Source organism: Pipra filicauda, unplaced genomic scaffold, assembly GCF_003945595.2.
Source record: "Pipra filicauda isolate LSUMZ 115617 unplaced genomic scaffold, ASM394559v2 scaffold334_size1588553_pilon, whole genome shotgun sequence".
NCBI lineage: Eukaryota > Metazoa > Chordata > Aves > Passeriformes > Pipridae > Pipra > Pipra filicauda.
Genome location: NW_024104459.1, coordinates 1062884 through 1070801, shown reverse-complemented (window position 1 = coordinate 1070801; position 7918 = coordinate 1062884). Strand labels below are relative to the sequence as shown.

Below are 7918 nucleotides of genomic sequence, written 5' to 3'. Positions count from 1 at the left end.
GCCACTGCAGCTGAGCTTCAGCACCTTGGGAAGGCTCACAAGCCCCTAGACCAAAGATGAACTGCCTACTTCACTAAGCATGTGATGTGTCAAACAGTAATCTTTCTGCTAGCATTGCAGTGTGTTTTGAAAGCTTACTGCAGAGCTTAAATGTATTTCCTTCTACTGCTACCTCCTTTTCTTGTGATCACTCCTATATTAGAAATATTTTATATTTTGGTTATCTATATGATATGTGCTATTATCTGTATATATTTTATGTGCATTATTTGTATATGGTAATTGTACTCCTTTCTCATTTATTCTTTTGATCTGTCCTTCACCCATGCCTGCTCCGTCCTAGCAGTTATCTCATGGTTTTTGAACTAATCATGTTTATGAAAAGGGAGAAATAAATATCGCGTGTGTTCTCTTGATAGCACGAAACAAGCTTATTAAAACTTAAATGAAATGTAAGAAAGTAATGGACTTTCCAATGTCCTCTGAGGGGAGAAGCTTTTTTTATTAAGAATACCTAAAACCAAACCAAAACAAAAGGGAAAATAAAAACAAACCAACCCCAAATGGTACTTTTGTTTATGACCAACATGGGATGTCACCATGGTGTTCTGCTGTTGCTGCTATTGGAATTTGTATGCTCTTGAACTATTTTCACACTCTCAAACATTTTGGAACAGATTAGTAGTATCAAATTGCACTTTAGATTGTTAGTCTGCACTTCAGGCCATAAAAGCTCCAATTTTATTTTTTTATTTATTTTTTTTTTTTAATTTTGTAATTGTTGTTAGGCCCCCTCTTTCCCTGATAGGCCTATGCTGTTACCTGGGGTGTTCTGCAAGTACTTGATACTGATCAAGTGATATGGGTACCACTGCTGGAAACGCTTTGATGTTTGTTTTCCCCACACTCCCCCCTTAGAGTACATAGCTTTTTCATCTTCTGAAATGTGAATATCAGTTGGATTATATTCATGATTACTTTGTGATAGAGCAGAAATTCAGGACTGACTGTTCTAAAAATGTTTTGAAGAGGTAAGCATCTAGCTTTGTCCACTGGCAGAGTGTCTGTTTTAAGTAAACACAAATTTCCATGCCGTATTTAAGTTTCCTCCTCTGTGGACTGCATTATGCAGTAGGACCAGAAGAATTTCTCCCTCATAGTCAAATGCAGGCTTTTGTATTTTAGAATCAGGAACATCCCCTGGAAGTTACAGTGTTTGGCAGCTTTAATTCTGACTGAATCACTTTTCTGTGTGAATTGGTTCAATGGGTTAAATGCCATAGAAATGTTTGTCTTCAGATCCTGGCTACCCTTATTGTAAATTAAGTTCAGGTCTGTTGGGGTTTTTTTCCCCTCTTTTTTTCTGGTGACAAACAGTATAATAGATAGCAGCACAAACATTTAATCCACTTGTCATCTTGACAGATGGGGGGAGAGGAACCTTGATTGTGTATTCTCTGTAGATGTGGTGTCATCAGGGGTCTGTGATGCCATGTCAAAACCAGCACACTCTCTAACAAAGCAGTTTAAAACAGTGGGACTGTGCTGTAAAATATCTTACAGACTTCTTTTTCCTTCAGAAAGAAACCTTTAAAGAGGAAACAATGGTTAACATACGTTTTATACAGGGAACATACCAGATAATAAAACTGTAAGTTAAACGATGCTGATACTTAAACCTCCAAACTTTTCTTACCTTTGTACTATTGCATAGATGTAGCAAACAGCCTGTCAGCACAGCAACCCAAAAGAGCTTGTCATTTTCTAAGCATTGCTGCTCGGGGGAGCAGACACAGTGCGTGAAGGCAGTTTGTTTGCATGTGCTAAAGAAATCCTTGCTGGGGTTAAGAAGCAGCTTAGCCCCTCAGTGATCTGGTGCAAGCCAGGACTGTGCTGGCGACTGACGCGTAGGGCTGCCCTGCGTTGGACAACTGTCACGCTGCCACCACTCAGTTCCTCTGATTGGGTACTCGCAGCGACTGATTAAAAATGCTGATGCCGTTTCTGTGATCCTTTCCACTTGGAGGAGAAATCTCTTATGCCCACCCCCAAGCCCACCTCTAGGATGTAAGTAATGGTGAAAAGATGAAGATGAAAACAGTGCGGTGTGAGTGACTGGAAATCCAGCAGTCTGGTTTAGCTGCAGTGTTATGTAGGAGTCGTCTTCAGACTTCTTACCTTTGGTTTTTCAGCACAAACTGCTTGCAGGTTTTTGAAGGCTGTGAAAGGACCTACCGTTTTTGTGTTAGTGTTTTCTGTGTATCATCATATCACCTTGCTTTTTCCCTGGACAGCTGTGTTCAGAGCTTCATGTGGAAATCTTTCTATTGAAGAGAGATAAAAAGGATCCTTAATCTGATTCTCTTTGGATCTTTCTATTTTTATGGTAAGTGCCAGCATATATTGGCTGAGCATAGCTTCTTTGCTGCAGTGCTCGTGCTCTCTCCCTCTCTCTCTCTCCCTCCCCCCTTCCCATCTGTTTTTCTCCCCCTATATTCTTAGATAAGCCTCGTGACCTTCACTTAATATCTCATCATAATTTTCAGCATCTTGATAACAGATGCTAGCTAAGTAAAATACAAGTTTTCTCTTTATTTTGCTCTTTCCCTTCTCTGACCCGGAGCTCTGAAGTATTGATTGCAAGCTGAGTACTGCCTCTTTGTCCTTGAAACGGGAGGCTTGAGCATTGCTCCCGATTGCCTGTGGCAGCAATGGGATACAGTTCTGGGGAACTGCAATAGAGATTGGTTAAAGGTGATTGACTCATTTCTCTAGGTCTGTACCGTCACACTGGAAGGGCACAGAAATCCCCTGCTTGTCTGGCCATCTAGAAAACTCTGAAGCCCCTCAATGTTCAAGTGTGGGCATAGATGTGGTTTGAACCTGTATTTGCTATCATTGGCATGGAACAGGTTGGCTCTTTCAGCATTTTCAATATAAGCATGTGTCATCAGGTGTTTGTAAGTCGGACCTTTTGTATCTTACGAGTGTATACGGACTGGGACAAGAAGTTACAGAATAGACAACCTAATAACCCTCGTCCCTCTCCGGTCGATACGACTGCAAATTCTTAGCTTTTTGAAGTGCTTTTACATTTCTGTAGGAGGAAAGAAGTGAATTTAGATACCTGAAAATCTGTGCTGACTTAATTTGTGCTCTAAGCTATTTTAACAGCTCTGATTTTCTAAATAGGAAAGGGTGTTATTTGGACCACAGTAAACTGTGCCCTTAGCTTTTTTTTTTCCTAGTTTATTGCAAGATTTAAAGTAAAAGCAAATATACGATTTCTGGTAGACAGATATCTTCCTTTGCTTTTGGTATGAGACAAATGCAAAAGTATTTCTTTTAACTTAAATGTGTTTCATGCTGTGAATCCATTATGTGGATTGACTATGCATAGCCCTTACACACTGCAGGAATAATAAAGACTCTGCTACCTCTTCAGAGGTCTACTGAAGGCACAGATATAACACTGGCTCAAACTCCTCACAGGGTGGTCTGACTTCAAGGGAGGGCAAAGAGGCGATGTGCTCTTATACCTTTGTTTTACTGAGGTAGGATAAGAATAAAGCTTTTGCTCTGTCTCTGCATTGCCTTTTCTGGGTTTAAGCAAGAGATATGCTGATGTCTGGGAATTGTTTTCTTTGTTTAATGTAGCTTACATTGTGGGTTAATAAAACAATTTTGTTCCTTATTTATCCTGTAATTCAGAGAGTTTTGCTTACATAAGCTGATTAGTTCAACAGAGTTTGTGTACCTCCTTTCCCCTCCCAAATGAGTAAAAACTTTAAAACACTGCTGTTATTTTCACTACCCTTCATTTCTTTTCTGTACTTGGATGTAACATCTGGTTGTATTGATAGGCATGTAGGAGTGTGATGGACAAGGGAGGAACCCAGGTCAGGCAATTGCAAGAGGCACTGGTGGGAGGAGGAGGCTTACACGGATCTGCAGGTAGGGGACTTCATGGTGCAGTGAGGTACCTGCTGCATTGGCTTCACAAAAAGCCATAGTGGTCAGCACGTAGCCCAGATATCAGTGGTCCAAGTCATCTCCCCAGTCAGATCACACATTTTGACATCACGTAGTACCCATTGGTGCAGCTGATCCTGAGCCTTGTTTCCCTTCTAACTGATGCGGTGAGAGCATGCTGCAGACCTGCCTCCCTCCTGCTCTAATATGGAGCAGGTCTGTTCTGGCAACTGTGCAGCTCAAGGAACTGTTTAAAAACATTTACTTCTAGAGCAGTCCTCCATACTGCCTACTACAGAAGGGCTTTAGCACTATGTCAGGTCTATGTGTAATTTATTTTTTTTAAATCAGTCACAAAGGTGCCTGAGTTAATTCTCTTCCAGCTTCAGTGAGTGCTCACATAATGACAGCAGCAAAGAAACTTTTTGCTGTGGAAGGAGACCAACAGGGTTCTTGGTAACACACAGGGGGAAGCAGTCCTGAGTCCTTGAAGGTTGTGACATTGCCTTGGAGAAGCTGGACTTAGGCTTTTCTTGATTAAATGTAGCAAGTAATTGTGTGTGTGCATTGCACTTGGAACTGTTTATTTTGTTCCATATAAAATTATTGTAAATTTAAAAAACAAGAGGGTTTTCGAGATATATGCACAACCTAAATAATTCTGAAGATCACAGAGTTAAGTATCAGACAACATCTTTTCATTTTTATAAATATTATTGTAAAATCAGCTATTCCTGTGCCTTAAAGTAATCTACATTCTTAAATCACATTTAATCAAAAGTACTGTTTTCACTTAAAAATTACTAATGTTTAAGTAAGATTATCTAGCAAAGGCTAATTTTTAACCTAAGCGCATAATCATGTCTGTCTTTTCCAATAAAATTTTAGAAACCGAAATGCATAATGTAATGTGCTTTCTCAATAACCTTGAGGCAAAAGGAAGGGAGGAAAAAGATCCCGAAGTATTTTCTCTGGTTTAAACTGCATGAGCTTGCAATGGGATGCTTACATTTGGAACCTGACATCTGTGTACTGCAACTGAGAAGTCTGTGCATCTAAAATCATTTCCAGCACATCCTGTTGCAGGCTAAGGGTTTGAAAAATAAAGATACAATCCTCTGTAAAAACCTTGGGAGATAGAGTGAAATTCCCCAAATTACACGAAATTCAAGTAGGTAGATATGCAGTTCACTTCTTGGGAATTCTATGAATGCCCTGATACGAAATGCATGCATAGTGCTTCCTTGTTTCACAGCGTAGTGTCATGTTAATTCCTTTGCAGGGTGGCTGAAGACTGCATAGAAAACAACTGCAGGGGAAAAAAAAAAAACCCTCTATTCCTTAGCCAACCAATATCACCCAATGGTCTGATGAAGTCACTGCATTTTTTTTTTTTACTGTGTATGTTCAATATGCATTCTTCACTCCACTTGTCTGTAGAAGCAAGTCCTTTGAAGTTTTATGCTCCACAAATGTTCAACCATATACATCTAGATTGTCAATATAAATGGGTATGTTTTTACAGAAAACTTGCTCATTTATCCATACTGCTTCAATAATTTTATACTTTCCATCTACTCATATCCTTTCTGACAAAAGCTATACAGGCTGAAGAATGCAGTCAGTAGACTAGCCATGCCCCAACTTCTCTCTCTGCCCCAGACTGCAGAGTAATACTGGGATATGCACAATGCAGAGCTGAAGTCATCAGTACCAGGCAGTGCTCTGGCTAGTCATTTTTTCAAAGTTCTTTATGAAAAGAGTTTACAAATATTTTCAAAGGTAATGTGGTACCCTGTATTTTAACAAGGCACATGTAGTTGTAAGTTACAGTATACATATTCTATTCATATATTGCACGTTATATTAACTGTGGTTTTACTTGACTTTCTTCCTATATACTGACCCATGAATGAGCACATATGGATAATCCAAAGGTGACTGCAACTTCTAGACTTTCTCTGTTATTCATAGAGCTAATTTTTAAGGTGTTGTCTGCAGATTTTGTTCAGGATGATTTTGTCCAGGACTTTATAGCTCTAATACTGCAAATTTTAACAATCTGTCTCCATACGTCTTGAGACTTTAGCAGGTGAGCTCTCTTCAGTCCAGTTGCTACTTTCACAGTTCGTGGATGTCTGGAAATCCTGTGTGTGAACACTTGGCCACATAATCTGTCACAAGTTTAGTGCTTTTGGAAAGCATTAGGCAGGGTGTTTGTGTGCTAGATTTTTTCTCTGTATCTGTGGGGAAGGATTAGCTTTCAGGCATTGTTATACAGGTCTTGTGTCTCCTGTGTCTGCTGTGCACGTGCTGCCCTTTACGCCTGTCATATCTCAGGAGGGGATTGCATTTTCTGTATTTATACAACTGCGTAGTGCTTGTGTAGATCTGTCTGATTCCTCATGGAAACTGGCATTTTAGTTCACGTTGTGCAGATTTGCTCTTGTATAATTTCTGCATAGGAAATACTGGACAATAAAGCAAGAGTTCTTTGGTATGTTAAAGAACTTTCTCCTACAACAGTCACAAATATGTTGTTCCACACTCAACGTGGTAACAGTGGAACAGCATTAGGCCTGCTTGCCTTAAGAAATATTGAAGGCTTGAAGTGTTCCTGAGGGACCAGTCTTTCTTTAGCACCTGAACATAAAATGTAATGAAACATTTCAAAGGCAAAATGTTTATTTTCTTGCAATTGTAGAAACATTTGTAGGCTTTTCTGGTGGAAGATGTAAAGAAGGCAAAACTCTATCCTAAACTGACCTAACCAAGGTTAAGTGTTCACATTCTGCTAATGTGACATTATTAGAATCAAGAACTTTACATTATTCTGTTTGCGGTACAAAGGGAAATAATAATCTGGTTAAGAGTTATGGGTTATTTCCTCAGTATCCCAGTGGAAGAGATCTTTGCATTGGAGCAGGTAATTTCAGCAGCAAGTGTTTCAATCTTTATGAATAACAACACTGAACAGGATGAGTATCACTGAAGCTGCAATCAGATCCCCAAATAGGGAAGCTAATGGTGTACAGCTTTCTTCATGTGGATAGATTTTACTCTAGGAGAACACAAATCTGAAAAAATGTTTTCAGAAAAAGCCTCATTTCCGAAGAGCTGTATGTAGATGCTAATAATGCTGCAACACCAGTCTCTCAAAATAGTTTCCCTTTACCACCTCACAAGGAGATACAGCAAGCACACCTCAAAATGGACCTCCAAATCCAGCTCTGATAGAAGACTAGTTCCCACCAGATGGTGAAATTTGAACACGAGTTTAGAGATTTCCAGACTGGGCATTTGCAATCTGATTGTCCAAAGGCAGGCTGTTCAAAACTTTTGCACAACTCGGTTCCTCAAAAAGCCCATACTACCCGTAAATAAATATTTTTAAAAGCTAAACCAAATTAATTCTGAATGCATTCCCTGAAAAGAGTATTGGTGTTACCTCTTTGTTGTTTCATGTCAAGACCTGAGCTATCAGGTCATCTAGGTGAGATTAGACACATCTGGTATCATAACAAGAACCTTTTTCGAAGAGTTGATATTCAGATGACACCAGTCAGGATTAAAGACATGTCCAGGATTAAAGACACATCATGCTGGCTGAAAGGGTGTTCTAAGATTCCAGGATTATGAAGGTATTGATGTTGATTGCAGGAGATGGGCTCCTCATGCTCTCTGCACAGGTAGAATACCAGAGGTTTGCACTTCTAGAGGGTGATTTGAAACATGTCTAAGAGAGATGTCCCAAATATTCTTTAGGAGCCTATCGCTGTTTAATAGAAAGATAGAAAGAGTAGGCTTCTGTATAATTTATCTGTAGGGTTTATGTAACTACTGCTGGGAGATTGTTAAAATAGATGCCCATTTCAGGATAGCTTCTTTAACTAACTCTATTTGCTCTTGTTATAGCCACCTGCAGCATTGACAATAATTTCTTATT

At 39.5% G+C, this 7918-nt stretch overlaps 1 protein-coding gene across 4 annotated transcripts in view; it reads left to right on the top strand.

The window, feature by feature from the left end:
- The first annotated feature begins 2083 nt into the window (after positions 1-2083).
- Positions 2084-7918, top strand: part of ANO4 (anoctamin 4) — a 166633-nt gene continuing 160798 nt past the window's right edge. For all 4 annotated transcript variants that reach the window (XM_027739171.2, XM_027739170.2, XM_027739169.2 and 1 more), the window contains exon 1: positions 2084-2386. The gene's annotated coding sequence lies outside the window, so the exon portion shown is untranslated. The remainder of the gene's footprint in view (positions 2387-7918) is intronic.